This window comes from Pseudophryne corroboree, chromosome 1, assembly GCF_028390025.1.
Source record: "Pseudophryne corroboree isolate aPseCor3 chromosome 1, aPseCor3.hap2, whole genome shotgun sequence".
Lineage (NCBI taxonomy): Eukaryota > Metazoa > Chordata > Amphibia > Anura > Myobatrachidae > Pseudophryne > Pseudophryne corroboree.
This window is the reverse complement of record NC_086444.1, coordinates 1,196,931,978-1,196,948,039: the sequence shown is the minus strand read 5'-3', so window position 1 is coordinate 1,196,948,039 and position 16,062 is coordinate 1,196,931,978. Positions and strand designations below refer to the sequence as shown.

The following is a 16,062-nucleotide window of genomic DNA, read 5'->3' as shown; positions in this document are numbered from 1 at the left end:
TATCATCAGCCCCAGCATGCTCCAACAACAGATAACCCTGAGAAACAGAACATTCCTCTTTATTAATGGCTCTTGTCGTTCTATAGCACAGGCGTGTTCAATGTGGCAAGTGCAGCGCTACATAATAACTCCCCTGGATTTCACAATGCTCAGAATATAATACAAATGCAGATTCATGACAATACCGCTTGTAAACGAGCTGCTGCATTTATACCTGTATCCTGGTAAATCTTTCACATTATTTATATTTACGATAGGTAAGATTCCTGATCTTATAGGCTCCTATTATATTACAAGAGGATTTTGATGCTCTCATTATCTCCCTGTGATTTATTAACAGTTATTTATATAGAGTCTATATATTAGGCAGCGCAGTGTTTAATAATTCACATCAGGGCCTGCAGCTTACAGTATACGCTTCCTTACAGATACAGGGTCTATTTATTACCCAAAAACAACCATCAATCATGACAGTAGGAAAAGCAGTGGGCAGATGCTCTCATTAGCAGAATCTTGTAAGTAGGGTGCTGGACGCAGGGTCGGACTGGCCCACAGGGGTACCATGGAAACCACCGGTAGGCCCCACTGCCTGAGGGTCCACTCCTTCCTTTAGGTACCAGGTTCCAGACTGTGCGCTTGTATTATACATGGTAGAAATGTTGCATTACACTGCACAAGATTATTGTGTATTTCAAGCCTCTGTGGAGGCTGGCCACACCCCCTTTGTAGGCTGGTCACACCCCTAAATATGGGCCCCTATAACTGCATTCCCCCGGTGGGCCCTTCATACCCCAGTCTGACGCTGGCTGGATTCAAAGCGCCCGCAGACGTGGCTGAATCAAAATGTCCGCCAAAAAGTTTTATCTTAAATGTGTACTGTATATAGCATCCCCAAGAGTCTCCCCCTCTTTCGTACCTCCAAGCTTAATTATGCTGGGGAACACCCAAAGTCATTTTAGGAGTGAAGGGGGCCCACATGCATGCTCGTGCGGGCCCCCCTATTCTCTGGCAACGCAGCAGTATCTGCCTTTGTGCCACAGTATACTCCTCATGCGCAGGTCTCCGGGAACATGGCACCCATGTCATGTTTCCAGAGACTTCTCTATTGCATAGGTGAAAATCACCAGGAAAATGGCCACCGCTCCATTTTTCCAGTGATTTCCGCTGTCCTGCAGCGTTGGCCGACATGGGACTCTGAAGAGGTAAGTTAAATTATGGGTGCAGGGTGTGAGATGTCATTTCACCAGAACACTCTGTGGGTGGGTTGTATTAATATAAATCGCCGCCCATCGCAGCGATGTTGATCGCATATGTACTACATATGTACTGTATCACCTCCCTGGCCTCTCCACCCCCCCCCCCCACCCGCCCCATGCCAGGAAGCAGCAGCAGGCTGTCCCCGGCGCCTCCTCACCCCTGCAGCCGGAAAGACCTCCAGCAGCGTTGCTACGGGGAGGAGGGGTTTACCTTCTGGGTCCAGGCTTCCTGGAGGAAGGTATGCTGGGGAGGAGGAGGGTCGGCATCTGCGGTGGGGGATGGCGGAGGCGGCGGGTTGCGGCGGTCGGCGATAAGAAGCCCATAGGCTTCTACAGGGTATCGCCATCCAAAGTTGGCGATACCATGAGCGGCGAAAACCCGGCGACCGGGTCTTAGTACATTTGAAAATGTGGTAAAATCCCCCAAAACGGAGGCATTACCGCATTTTTCCCTTAGTACATCCAGCCCTGTGACAGGCCACTCCTCTCTGCGGTGCCGTAGCTCTGCACATGCCCAAGTCTCTGGAAACATGGCGTCTGCTGTGTTCCTGGAGACTAATCTCTAGTCCATATGCGTAGGTCTCCAAAATCATGGCACTCGCCATGTTCCCAGAGATAAATGTGTACTGTGCATGCACAAATCATCAGGAAAATGTCCGCCATGCCATTTACCGAGTGGTTTCTCCTGCCTCAGCAACGCCAACGTGGAACACCAGAGAGGTAAGTGATTAAACATGAATGCTACAACACCCCCCCCCCCCTTCCCCATCCCCCCTACGGAGAGAGAATTGACTGCATAGGAAAGGAAAGAGTTAAACATCTGGTGAGGGGTGGACCTAGCTGTGAGGAAAGTACAGCCTTTTTTGAAGGGGAGGGTTTGATATATATAGGGAAGGTGAGGCCATTTTAGCTCTCTCTTGTGGTGATTTGCCTTGTTTGGTGAGTGCTGCAGTGCAGATATTTTGGTCACATTCGTGAGAGTGTTTATCAGCGCTTTGTACCCTCTGCCTTTTTGATCATCCCTGATTTATTATGTCTGCCCGCCCCCAGCGTTCTGCCCGGCTTCCGTCTCGGTACCGCGGTTCTGGCGGACGAGCTGGGCCGGGTGATGAGGTGGGTGGCCTGGGGGACAGGGCTCCGTCCCCCGGGGCCTCCACGAACGCGGGCATGGGCGCAATGCGGCGGGCTAGGTCGGCCTCGCCGCTCGGGGCCGTGCCGGCTGTGCTGGCCAGGCGCGGGCGGCGTGGGGGGCCGGAGGTCCTATCAGGCCGCCCGGAGGTTGGCGGGCATCAGCCCTCGCCTCCGGGAGCGGCAGAGTCCACGGCGGCGTTGGGCGCCCGCGGGCGCGCGCATGCGCGCCGCGGAGGGCACTCGGCGGTTAGTGCGGGCTCGGCCCCTATCGCTCCCCCCTTGCCGCGGCTGAGTGAGAGTGCCGGGCGGGGGGAGAGGGCGGGACGGGGATCGGGTGGTCGCCGCGCGGGGCCTGTCTTGGAGCCTCGCGCGGCGGCTGTAAGCGAAGCACCAGCCGGGGGCTCAACGGCGGGAGGAAGTGGGACGCGCGCACAAGGTGCGCGCGCGCCCACGCTCGCCCCAGGCGGCGCCGGCCGCGCACGGCTGCGCGCAGCGGCGCCGCCAGCACCTCTGTCCCCGCAAATAACTCCCAGGCTGCCGTAATCAGGCAGGGGGAGGGGGAGGAGCAGGGGGGTGCAGCGGTTTCCTCTAAGGAACAACGCTGGGCAGGAGATGATTATGCAGGCAGATGGGGACACGGCAGTGAGCGTTGTGGGGGCGCGCGCACGCTATGCGCGCGAGCCCACCGCGGGCCGTGCAGGGTGCGGAGGAACGAGCGCAGCTGCGCCGCAGTTTTCCCTGTCTCCCCATATCACTCCACCGGAGCCGGGATACAGCGGCTTTCGGGGGAGGAGGGGGGACAGGGAATGGGTTGGTGGCCGCAGGGCCGCGGTACACGCCGCTTTGCATGGCAGCGGGTCCTCCCCAGGATCGGGGAATATTTCTGATCCACACGGGGAGGAGGCGTTTTTGGAGGGGGAGAGTGAGTGGTCCGACAGGGGGGCCCCCGCTTTCCCGCCGGGGCGGCGGACGTCGGGTCCCCGGGTCACGTCCAACAAACGGCGGGCGCGGGATCGCACCCAAGCGCGGACCGGGGGTTCTTCGGAGGCCGTTGCCGAGCGGCATGGCAGGCGGGATCCTTCCGGGGCGCTGGCGTCGGCTCTGGCCACAGTGGTGGAGGCGTTGGGGCCGCTAGCCGCAGTAGCCTCCCCGAGGGCGGCAGGGAATTCCGGCCAGTCTGCGGGGGCAGGCGGGTCTGGCAGGCGGAGGGCCTCAGCGGCGCAGCGGGTGGCACGAGCCTGCCGAGAGCTTGGAGCGGCCGCTGCGGAGTTGGAGCTAGGTCCGGGGCAGGATGGGCAAGGGCGCGCGGCCACAGCGCCCCCCACACGTGGGGCCCGGTATGCGCCGCGAGCGCGGGCCGGGTCCCCCTCTGCTTTGTCTTTTACAGGGAGTAGGGATGTAGGGATGGCAGACTCCGTGGAGGACGACGTATGGGCTGACGCGGATGAGGATTCCAGGTCGGAGCGGTCGATGGCATCGGTTTCTCCCACGAGCTCGAGTTCGCGCAGCTCTTCTTCTTCCTCCTCTTCATCTTCTCTGTCGTCGCAGGCGTCCGAAGTAAGTAGCACTACTAGGGCGAAGAAGAGGGCGGTGAAATTTGCCAAGCGGGCAGCAAAGCAGCAGAAGAGGCGTAAGCGGCGCAAGCGGGTTAGCGATGAAGCTCGTAGGGCCAAGAAGCGCCGCGATTTGCCCGGGGTCGTTCGCTGCGACTACACCGCAGTAATGCGGGGGCTGCGGGACAGCTGCCGCAAGAAGATTCGTAGGGGTGACTTCGTGGACGTGTTCGTAATAACAAAGGCCATGAAGAAGGATTATAAGGCGGCGGCCGCGAAGAAGGGCATTGGGGCTGAGGCTTTCCGGTCCTTCGATAATTGGCTGGCCGGTTTCTGGGTATTTGCGGCGTGCTACTTAGAGGATAGGCCGGAGGAGCACATGAATGTAATCCGGTACCTGCATCTCGTACACGACATGCAGCGCACATCCTCAGGCTCGGAGTGGCGTCGGTATGATCAGGAGTTTCGGGAGAAGCAGGACGGTTTGCGGGTTATGGACTTCGGATTCAAGGATGTGGAGGTCTGGCTCAAAGTAACCCGGGCCTCGCAGCAGGAGGAGGAACCCCGGAAACAGGGGGCGGAAGGGCGACGCGCAGGGTCATCAGCCCAGGGGTCCGGCGCGGACGGCGGATTTGCAAAGGCAGGTGGATCGGCCGTCCGTGCAGGAGGGCGCTCCGCCACGAGAGGAAAGTGTTTCGCGTTTAACAGCGGAACATGTTCCTTTGGCAAGCAGTGTCGTTTTCGACACTCCTGCCTGCAGTGTGGCGGATCCCACCCAGCCTCCTCCTGTTTCAAAGGCGGTAGACAGGGGACGCGGGGTAAGCAAGCGTACCCCAGGCCGGCCGCGAGCGGGACCGCTCCGCAGAGCTCCAACACCAATTAAGTTGGGGACTATGGGCCGGTGGTTGGAATTGTATCCGAACAGAGAGGATGCAAATTTTTAGTTTGACGGTTTTAAGTTTGGCTTTCGCTTGCCTGTTGTGAGTGAGGTGTCCGTGCGGGCACAGAGGAACCTCCAATCTGCCCGAGCCTTGCCGGGAGTGCTACGGGAGAAAGTGGATAAGGAGGTCAGGTTGGGCAGGATGTAGGGACCGTTTATGTCACCCCCGGTGGATGATTTGGTCATCTCTCCGGTCGGGGTGGTTCCTAAGAAGACTCCAGGCGCTTTCCGGCTCATCCAGCATCTTTCTTACCCGTTAGGGGCGTCGGTCAATGACGCAATACCGCCGGCTCATTGCTCGGTGGTGTATCAGTCATTCGATGAGGCGCTAGAGATGGTACGCAGCTACGGGACCGGGGCCCTTATGGCTAGGATTGATGTTGAATCAGCTTTTAGGTTATTGCCGTTGCATCCGGACTCATTCCGTTTTATGGGTTTCCGGATTGGGGCGGAGTATTTCATCGACAAATGTTTGCCGATGGGATGTTCCGTTTCATGCTCATTTTTCGAACGTTTTAGCACGTTTCTTCATTGGTGCGTGGAGTCTTCGTCAGGGGGTCACGGGGTTGCCCATTACCTCGATGACTTTCTGTGTGCGGGTCCGGCTAATAGTACTCGGTGCGGCGACTTGCTTTTCAGCATCCGAGCTCTCTTTTACCACTTCGGTGTTCCCGTGGCCGTGGACAAAACAGAAGGTCCGGCCTCCTGCTTGTCATTTTTGGGGATTGAAATTGACACGGTGGCGGGAGAGTGTCGGCTGCCCCGGGACAAGGTTTCGAAGCTCCGCGACACCATTTGCCGGTTCGAAAGGTCGCGTAAAGTCACGCTGCGGCAGGCACAATCCTTGCTGGGCATGTTGAACTTTGCTTGTCGGGTAATACCGATGGGCAGGGTTTTCTGCCGGAAGCTTGAAAGGGCGACGGCGGGGTGTGCCAGGCCACATCATTTTGTGCGTTTGTCCTCCGAAATAAAAAGGGATTTGGCCATATGGGCCTCGTTCCTGGAGGAGTTCAACGGGGTGTGCATATGGCAAGCGCCAGCGGTGGACAGCGAGCGGTTGCAGCTGTTCACCGACGCAGCGGGTGCCTCTGGATTCGGTTGCTTTCTGGAGGGATCTTGGTGCGCGGCATCCTGGCCGGCAAAATGGCATAGCGAAGGTCTAACAAAAGATCTGGTGCTTCTGGAGCTTTTTCCCATTATGGTAGCATTGGAGGTCTGGGGCGATCGGCTGGCTAATCGCAGCATATTGTTTAGATGCGATAACCTGGGCGTGGTGCATGCGATTAATAACCAGAGGGCAAAGTCGTTGGTGGTTCTGCGGGTGCTAGGGCAATTGCTTTTGACATGCTTGCGCAGGAACCTGTGGTTCCGCGCGCAGCATGTGCCCGGTTTGGAGAATGGAATTGCCGACGCTTTGTCGCGAGGACAGTGGGAGAGGTTTTGGTTGTTGGCACCCGAGGCCGACGAGCAAGGTTTTCATTGTCCCGGTTATGTTTGGCAGGTGATCGGGCCGGACTGGAGGGTCTAGCGTTGCGGTCAGTCGCGCCAGCCACGCTCAAGGCTTACGGACAAGCTTGGAGCGAGTGGGAGGAGTTTGTCCAAGGTCGTCAGCAACAAGGTAAGAGCAGGCATCGGCTGATGCTTTCTTTTATTTGGCAGCTGTATGTTTCCGGTAGGTCCCGAGCGGTGGTATCCCGGTACTTGGCTGGGGTCTCGTTTTTCTGCAAGCTGCGGGGCGTCCCCGATGTGACAAAAAGCGATGTTCTGCGGAAGGCAATGAAAGGGTGGGCGCGAGTAGCGCCGACGCCACCGAATAGGAGGCGGCCCATAGATGCGGCTTTGTTGCCGGCCGTCATCGCGGCGGTGGGGCGAGTCGCGTCGTCCAGGTTTGAGACGCTTTTGTTCAGTTTGGCGTTTTCAATGGCTTACCACGGGGCCTTTAGGGTTTCGGAGTTGGTAGCGCCTTCCAAGAGAGCAGATTCGCGCATGCTGGTCGGAGACGTGGTAGTGGGTGAGAGGTCCTTGCTGTGCAGACTGCGGCGCTCTAAGACGGACCAAGTGGGGAGAGGTCGCTGGGTCACTTTGGTTCCGGCGCAAGAGGAGAGCGTTTGCCCAGTAGGTCTGGCCGTGCAATATGTGGCGGTGCGACCCGTTAGGAGGGGGTCTTGGCTATTGCATTATGACGGGCTGCCGGTGACGAAATACCAGTTTCGTTGGATGCTGAGTCGTTGTTTGGCGAGCTTGGGCCTCCCACCCGCTGCGTTCGGTACCCATTCCTTTCGAATAGGCGCTGCGACGTCGGCTGCGGCGGCGGGTTTGTCCAGAACTGAAATCCAGGCGGTGGGGCGATGGAAGTCGTCAAGTTACAGACGATATATTCGCCCCGTTGCGTGAGAGGTCGGATTGCGCATGGTGCTTTGTTTATTTGCATTTGTATTATGTTGTTACAGTTCTGTGAGTTATGGTATTGTGCGTTTGTTGGTGTCCCCCCTTTTTTATCCTACTCAGGGATTAGCTACTCGTCGTTGCTGGCATGAGTCGGCAGCGGGGGTCTGGAGTTATTTTGCGATTTTTTGCCTGACTTGACGGACTGAATTCTAATCTACAATTCGGCTAATCTGTTCTAATCAGAGTCCCTCAGCAGGTCTTTACGCTTTCACCTCCAGCTGAGTTATTACATGTGTTTCCCGACCTGGGGAAGAGGACATCCTTGGATCTGCGGTGGGCCATGATACAAGATCTGGCAAGTGTGGCCGCGGCATGGACCAATTGTGTGTTAGTTTTTCATTGATGGTGCCGAGGTTGAGTTGGAGGGGTGTGGCGGATGGTCGCCAGATTGATGAGGCCCGGAAAAAGGTGAACGGGGCGGTGGCGAAGTGGGTGCTGTCCCACGGGGGCAAGGTAGTTTGCCACCCTATGATTCGGTTCAGAGACAGTCACCTTTATCGGCCTGATGGGGTGCATCTATCCAATGAGGGGATGATGTTTTTCCTGGAGGATCTGGGTTTCGTTTTGCAGGAGTTAGGGTAGGTTATGGTGGCGGTGCGAAGACTTTGGGGATGAGTCTTTCGCTGTTGGCGGAAAAGAACGTCAGTTTGGTATTTGTATGATAAGCTGTAGTGTTTTACAGTTTGGTGTGGTTTAGGTGCACTCACCTCCATCGACTTATTGGCCGCTTGACCACCCGTCCGGGAAGGCAGCGGCAGGGCACCCAGGAGCGGTGGGTAGTCACTGTGGGGGTTGAGTTGTCACCTATTACCGGTTTGTGATAGTTGTAGTAAAATTACGATGGTTTCGAATTTTTAGTAATTTAAGGTTAATTTAGGTTAATAGAGCCGTTCTTTTTGCTGCCACCATATGCCGGCTGGATCGGCATCTTAATAAAATTTTCTATTACAGGTTTGCTACTGGTTAGGGTCAAATAAATAGCTAGCAATTTTTCTGCCAAAATTCAAGTCTCCGTGTCTTTATTTCTGGTTTTGAGGGTAATGAATGCTTTACTTTAAAAGAAGGGGGTCCACCAAATATCACTAGGATGTTTATAGTGTACGCAGATATTTCTAGTAATGTCTCAGCTGATTGGTAAACTGGAATTGGTCATTCATCAGTCAGTGTGTGTGTGTGTGGGGGGGGGGGGGGGCAAGGATATGCCGCAAATACTGTTTGATAAATAGGCCCCCTGAGCACCAAATTAGGGGAAAACGCTTAATGCCAGGATGGTTGCCCTTTAGAAAACACCAGAAACTTTATACGCAGTTTACTTTTTTCCCCCCACAAAATAGGCTGCAGTGAAGCTAGAAGTTCCTATGAACATTAGCAGAACTTCCTCACCACTAAAATCAAGAAACGGGGAGAGAAATTAAACTAGAAATCTTTAGCTCGTTAATTATGTCTGAATGGCTCTTTAAAGAAGTTTCTATTCATTGTGGTGGATTGCTGAAAGCGTTGTATTTTACATTTTATTATTGCAGCTCAGCTCATTAATAACTTCCAAATTGATTAAACTATTTCAGGTGGCAGCAGCCATTGTAAATTAGAGAAACACGTATAGGTAGATTACTGCCCCCCTGGATGTGCACGGAATAAACTATCGCAGGATAAATAGTCTTTTAGAGATTTTTCTATTAAATATGCTCCATTAATGATCTTTATTTTATGTCGCTGGAGGTGAAGGAGAGATGAAATGGCGCGGAGCTAATATGTTATTTCAGCCCTATAGCTATTACAAATTGTATAGACACAGATGCAAAAAATATATAAATCAAAAGTAGGAACTTCCAATGTTTGAAGTGTATTCTCCGAGGGGTTCAGACACCAATCTCAAGTCTACTTTTCTTGCTGTTGATGTCTTACGTGCAGCATGGAGGGCTGGCCCGCCATTTGTAGGAGAGGAAGGTGACCGCTTTGCTTATGTGATTGCTCAGGGGGAGATGTACTAAGCAGTGAAAAGTGTGGAGAGTTGAGCCAGTGGAGAAGCTGCCCATGGCAACCAATCAGCATTGAAGTAACATTTATCATTTGCATACTATACAATTATACAGAGCAGCTGATGAAATGAAGCAACGGAGTAGTCAGCGTACTACTAGGGGTAGGCCGCCGCTGGAAGAGATAAACCGTAACGAGAGAGAGGAGATGCGGGAATAGACAGTCGCTGAGTAGGGGAGAGCTGTAACTGACGTGTGAGAACTATGGGGTGGGGGGAGACAGACAGGTGACATGAGGTGCTGAAGGAAGCCTGATGGTAGGAAGTAAGCGAGCCATAGATGGCCAAGGCATTAGGCAGGGGCTTGGGAGAACAGCCCTCAAGACTAGGTTATGCGGAAGGGTACGCTTTGATGAATAGGGTTTGTTTTCATTGCCCGTTTGAAGCTTTGCAAGGTTGGGGAGAGTGTAATAGAGTGAGGGAGCTTCTTCCAGTGAAGGGGGGCAGCACCGGCAAAATCTTGGATTTCGTGCATGGGATGCAATGACCAGGGTAGAGGAAAGGTGACGGCCATTGGCCGACCGTAGGAGGCAGGAGGGAGTATGTAAGGAGATAAGGTTGGAGATGTAGGGAGCAGTGGAGTTAGAGAGGGTTTGTATGTGAGGGTGAGGAGTTTGAAGAGGATTCTGTAGGGGAATGAGAGCCAGTGCAGGTTTTGGTGGAGGGGGAGCTATGAGATGACCAGTGAGTGAATAATAAGTTTAGTCGCACTCTAGTCACACTCTGGGAGAGGAACGGCTGATGCGAGCGACGTTGTGGAGCTGGAACTCACAAGATAGAGCCAGAGATTGGAGGTGGGGGTTAATGGAGGGGGAAGGGGGGTGAAGGGCGACGCCTCAGCAGCGGAGCCAGGGATCAGGGAAGATGATGGTGTTAGAAAGCTCTTGTGTGGGCGCACTCTTAGAAAGTTCCTATACCATATAAAGAGAAATACTTAAAACATAACTTTTAATGTTGACATTAATAATGTAAGTACCCATATAGCTGATCCATATAGGAGAAAAGAAGTGTATTGATAACAATTTTAAAAAAATGTTCTGGTCTGTTTAATCACAAATGTGAATGGAATGGTTGTAGACATTGGTTCGTCTTACCCCCATTTCCCCTGACCAGTACAGAATATCTGTATTGATGGAACCAAGGAGTGGTCATAGGAATTGTTTGATAAGTACGTCCCACTAGGGCTACTTAATTCAAAGATGGATGGTCCAATGAGAGTGCACCTAATAAGAAAATAGTAGAAAGAGAAAAGAGAGAGAGAGGAATAAAAGAAAATGAAAACAGTATAGGTAAGGGTGGATCTGCCCATTTGTACTGTACTAATTCATCTCTTTCCTTGTGTATACTGTTTTCATTTTCTTTTATTCCTCTCTCTCTCTTTTCTCTTTCTACTATTTTCTTATTAGGTGCACTCTCATTTAAATTCTCTACTATCATACCACGCTGCCAATGCCCGATCTCGTCAGATCTTGGAAGCCAAACAGTGTTGGGCCGGGTTAGTACCGGGAGAGGAGACTTCCTGCGAATACCCGGTGTTGTAGAGCAGGGATTATTTCCCTCCCCATGTGAGTTGCGACGCCAACAGCAGTATCACCACTAACTCTCACTTCCCTCTCTTCTTTTGAGACTTACGACCAATTTTTGTAAACTCTTTGTGGTTTACGTCAGGAAGACAGGTCCTGTCTAATGCAGGAGACCATCCATCTTTGAATTAAGTAGCCCTAGTGGGACGTACTTATCAAACAATTCCTATGACCACTCCTTGGTTCCATCAATACAGATATTCTGTACTGGTCAGGGGAAATGGGGGTAAAATGAACCAATGTCTACAACCATTCCATTCACATTTGTGATTAAACAGACCAGAACATTTTTTTTAAATTGTTATCAATACACTTCTTTTCTCCTATATGGATCAGCTATATGGGTACTAACATTATTAATGTCAACATTAAAAGTTATGTTTTAAGTATTTCTCTTTATATGGTATAGGAATTTTCCTTTCTTTCTAAGAGTGCGCCCACACAAGAGCCTTCTTTTTCTCCCCTTTTTTCTAGCATATGTACTCTCTGGCTCTGGGCGCACCACCAATTAGGACAACAATATCGATTGAAGTAAAAAACACGTGTTTTTTGTTTTTTTTCCTCTCCCCATTTTTGGAGTGTTTAAAATTGTCCAAACCTTGGTTCTCTAATATCAATATAGCACTAATTTGACCGGTGCCCGATCGCCCCTTGCCTAGTCACAAGATGATGGTGTTGTCAACAGTGATAGAGGTGTGGGGGGGTGGAGACCCTGGATGGGGGAAAGATAATGAGTTCGGTTTTGTCCATGTTGAGATTCAGGGAGTGCTCAGACATCCAGGAGTAGATAGCGGAGAGGCAGCTGGATCCAGGAGGAGATGGCAGAGAGGACAGAGAGGGGGAGGTCAGGAGAGGAGAGGTATAGTTGCGTATCGTCGACACAGAGGTGATATTGAAAGCCGATGGAGTTTATAAGCACACGTGTTGACCAATTTGGTCGCTTTGGCCTGGCACGGAACAATGTGAGATGATTTCTCCATCTGCCACCAGTTACACCTCTGACACTGCTAATAGCTGTGCATATGTACTAAGACAGGGCTGGCCAAACCGGTCCTCAAGATCTACCAACAGCTCATGTTTTCCAGGCCTCCTGGAGATCTGTAGAATTATCAGGTAGGAATAAATGCAGCACATCTTAATTAGTAATGACTACACCTGTGCACCAGCTAGGTGGTCTGGAAAATGTGAACTGTTGGTAGATCTCGAGGACTGGTTTGGCCAGCTCTGTACTAAGAAGTCTATTCATGAAGCAGTGAAAAGTGCGGAGAAGTGAGCCAGTGGAGAAGTTGCCCGTGGCAACCAATCAGCATTGAAGTATCATTTATAATTTGTATACTATACAATTGTACGGAGCAGCTGATTGGTTGCCATGGGCAACTTCTCCACAGGCTCACTTCTCCACACTTTTCACTGTTTCATGAATAGACCCTTAATTGTATTTCAATGATGAATACACTTTAGTATAGTTACCCTAACTAACTAGGTTACAGTGTAACAAGAGGTAATTGTGAATCCATCTGATTCTCACAGTCACTTATCACTGCTGACATCTGCTGTGTAGTGTGTTACCTGGGGATTTAATGTACAGCAAATATGCAATTTACAGCAAACATAAATGTCACTGCTGTACTAATTGCCGTCTTCTGCTGTAGTCTGAATCCTTGGAATGAATTGTCTGCGGAAGCATTCATAACTATACTAAATAAATGTAATGGCATTATTTATCTACTGACTCATTGCTAATAGGCTGTATGGTGCAATAATATTTTGTATGGATACACACTGGGGCTGATTGAGAGATGGACGCAGTTCAGTTGTCATCTGCGTCTTAGAAACGCAGGCGTGCCCGGACCGTTGGGGGGGGGGGGGGGGGGGGCAGGCCGCAGCGGCTGCATGATGTCACACACATCTGCTGTGACCCCGGCAGCGACGGAGCTGCGCTGGTAGGGAGCTACTCCTGAAGCTGTGCGATGCTTTTGTACTTGTGCGGGGATATTGGGCTTGACATGCGGGGCGGGCTAGCCCTGTGCTGGGCGTCCCCCCGCATGTCAGGGAAGCGGATCGTAGATGTACTAAATTTTGCACATCTACGATCAGGTCTGAATCACCCCCTTAGAGGCATATGGGGATCATCTGCGGTTCATTCCTGAGGTTACTCAGATTAGACCCTCGCAGCTCCGTAGTAAAGGAAGTCTGCCTGTGAAGACTAAGCCCAAGCCTCACCACTTGCTGAAAATGGGGTTGTCACGCCCCGGGTGTCAGTGTCCGGAGCCTTACCCCAGGTGCGGTCTCCCGAGGGTTGACATCCTGGTGGTTAGCGCGGTTTCGGAGGTGGGGTGCTGCTTGCAGTAGGTCCTTGGGCGCGTGTGCGATTACCGGAGGTCAGGGCCGGGGTCTGGTGAGCCAGGCGCTGCGGCAGGTAGTCGCTGCAGCAGAGCGCCCTCTGGCGGTGATTCTGGTCAGGAAGTCGGGCCGGAGGTGAGCTAAAGTGCTGTAGCTGAGAATGTCCCCAGTGCTGGGTGCGGCCATGTTGGAGACCTGTGATCTGCCAATTGAATCCACACTCTGCTTCCAGCCAATCCGGTGCAGTCTTCACTTATAAAAGGGGGCTGGCTCAGGGAAAGAGTGCCAGTGCTTCAAGTTACTTTCCTGTGAAAGGTGCTCCAGCTCTGTGCTCCCAGGCTGCTCCTGGTTCCCCGATTCCGGTTGCTATCTTCAGTCCGTGACCTATTGCTGCTGTAGTCCTGTTGCTTAACCCGTCGCCATATGTGGAGACGCTCACGGGGGTCCTGGTCATTAAGGGCCTTCGGGTGCTAAACGGTGGTTCCTGCAGGCGTCTCGCTAGCCCAAGCCACAGTATTAGTTTCTTCCGAATCTGAGTTCTTCAGCCTCGCCTTCCAAGCTCTAGCCACAGTCAAAGTTCTTCAACCTCGTCTATCAGTCACAAGCCACAGTCTTTCAGTTCTTCAAAACCCGGACTTCTTTAACCTCGTCTATCAGTCACAAGCCACAGTCTTTCAGTTCTTCAAAACCCGGACTCCTTCAACCTCATGTATCAGTCACAAGCCACAGTTTTTCAGTTCCTGCTGCTGTGCCTCAGCGGCACAGCAGTCACCCTGCCAGCTCGCCCTCACACATATACAATGCCTCTGCGACACAGCAGTCACTCTGCCAGCTCACCCTCACACATACACAGTGCCTCAGCGGCACAGCAGTCACCCTGCCAGCTCGCCCTCACACATACACAGTGCCTCAGCGGTACAGCAGTCACCCTGCCAGCTCGCCCTCACACATACACAGTGCCTCAGCGGCACAGCAGTCACCCTGCCAGCTCGCCCTCACACATACACAGTGCCTCAGCGGCACAGCAGTCACCCTGCCAGCTCACCCTCACACATACACAGTGCCTCAGCAGCATAGCAATCACCCTGCCAGCTCACCCTCACACATACACAGTGCCTCAGCGGCACAGCAGTCACCCTGCCAGCTCGCCCTCACACATACACAGTGCCAAAGCGGCACAGCAGTCACCCTGCCAGCTCGCCCTCACACATGCACAGTGCCTCAGCGGCACAGCAGTCACCCTGCCAGCTCGCCCTCACACATACACAGTGCCAAAGCGGCACAGCAGTCACCCTGCCAGCTCGCCCTCACACATACACAGTGCCAAAGCGGCACAGCAGTCACCCTGCCAGCTCACCCTCACACATACACAGTGCCTCAGCAGCACAGCAGTCACCCTGCCAGCTCGCCCTCACACATACACAGTGCCAAAGCGGCACAGCAGTCACCCTGCCAGCTCGCCCTCACACATGCACAGTGCCTCAGCGACGCAACAGTAACTCTGTCAGCTCGCCCTCACACATACACAGTGCCTCAGCGGCACAGCAGTCACCCTGCCAGCTCGCCCTCACACATACACAGTGCCTCAGAAGTACAGCAGTCACCCTGCCAGCTCGCCCTCACACACACACAGTGCCTCAGCGGCACAGCAGTCACCCTGCCAGCTCACCCTCACACATACACAGTGCCTCAGCGACGCAACAGTAACTCTGTCAGCTCGCCCTCACACATACACAGTGCCTCAGCGGCACAGCAGTCACCCTGCCAGCTCGCCCTTACACATAAACAGTAGTGCTGTGCACCGGAAATTTTTCGGGTTTGTGTTTTGGTTTCGGTTCCGCGGCCATGTTTTGGATTCGGACGCGTTTTGGCAAAACCTCATCGAAAAATGTTTGTCGGATTCGGGTGTGTTTTGGATTCGGGTGTTTTTTTTCAAAAAACACTAAAAAACAGCTTAAATCATAGAATTTGGGGGTCATTTTGATCCCATAGTATTATTAACCTCAATTACCATAATATCCACTCATTTCCAGTCTATTCTGAACACCTCACACCTCACAATATTATTTTTAGTCCTACAATTTGCACCGAGGTCGCTGGATGGCTAAGCTAAGCGACACAAGTGGCCGACACAAACACCTGGCACATCTAGGAGTGGCACTGCAGTGTCAAGACAGGATGGCACTTCAAAAAAATTGTCCCCAAACAGCACATGATGCAAAGAAAAAAAGAGGCGCACCACAGGTATAGAATGTAGATGGATAGTATACTTAATGACGACACAGAGGTAGGTACAGCAGTGGCCTACCGTACTGCTATATATAGTATACTGGTGGTCACTGTGTCAGCAAACTGCAAAACTAAAATGCACAACAGGTATAGAATGTAGATGGATAGTATACTTAATGAATGACAACACAGAGGTAGGTACAGCAGTAGCCTTCCGTACTGCTATATATAGTATACTGGTGGTCACTGTGTCAGCAAACTGCAAAACTAAAATGCACCACAGGTATAGAATGTAGATGGATAGTATACTTAATGAATGACGACACAGAGGTAGGTACAGCAGTGGCCTTCCGTACCGTACTGCTATATATAGTATACTGGTGGTCACTGTGTCAGCAAACTGCAAAACTAAAATGCACCACAGGTATAGAATGTAGATGGATAGTATACTTAATGAATGACGACACAGAGGTAGGTACAGCAGTGGCCTACCGTACTGCTATATATAGTATACTGGTGGTCACTGTGTCAGCAAACTGCAAAA

General features: G+C 52.3%; 1 protein-coding gene and 1 pseudogene across 1 annotated transcript in view; both read left to right on the top strand.

Moving 5' to 3' along the window:
- Nucleotides 1-16,062, top strand: part of CTNNA2 (catenin alpha 2) — a 2,737,142-nt gene that overhangs the window by 168,141 nt on the left and 2,552,939 nt on the right. The window lies entirely within an intron of this gene.
- Nucleotides 10,789-10,907, top strand: LOC134934175 (5S ribosomal RNA; annotated as a pseudogene).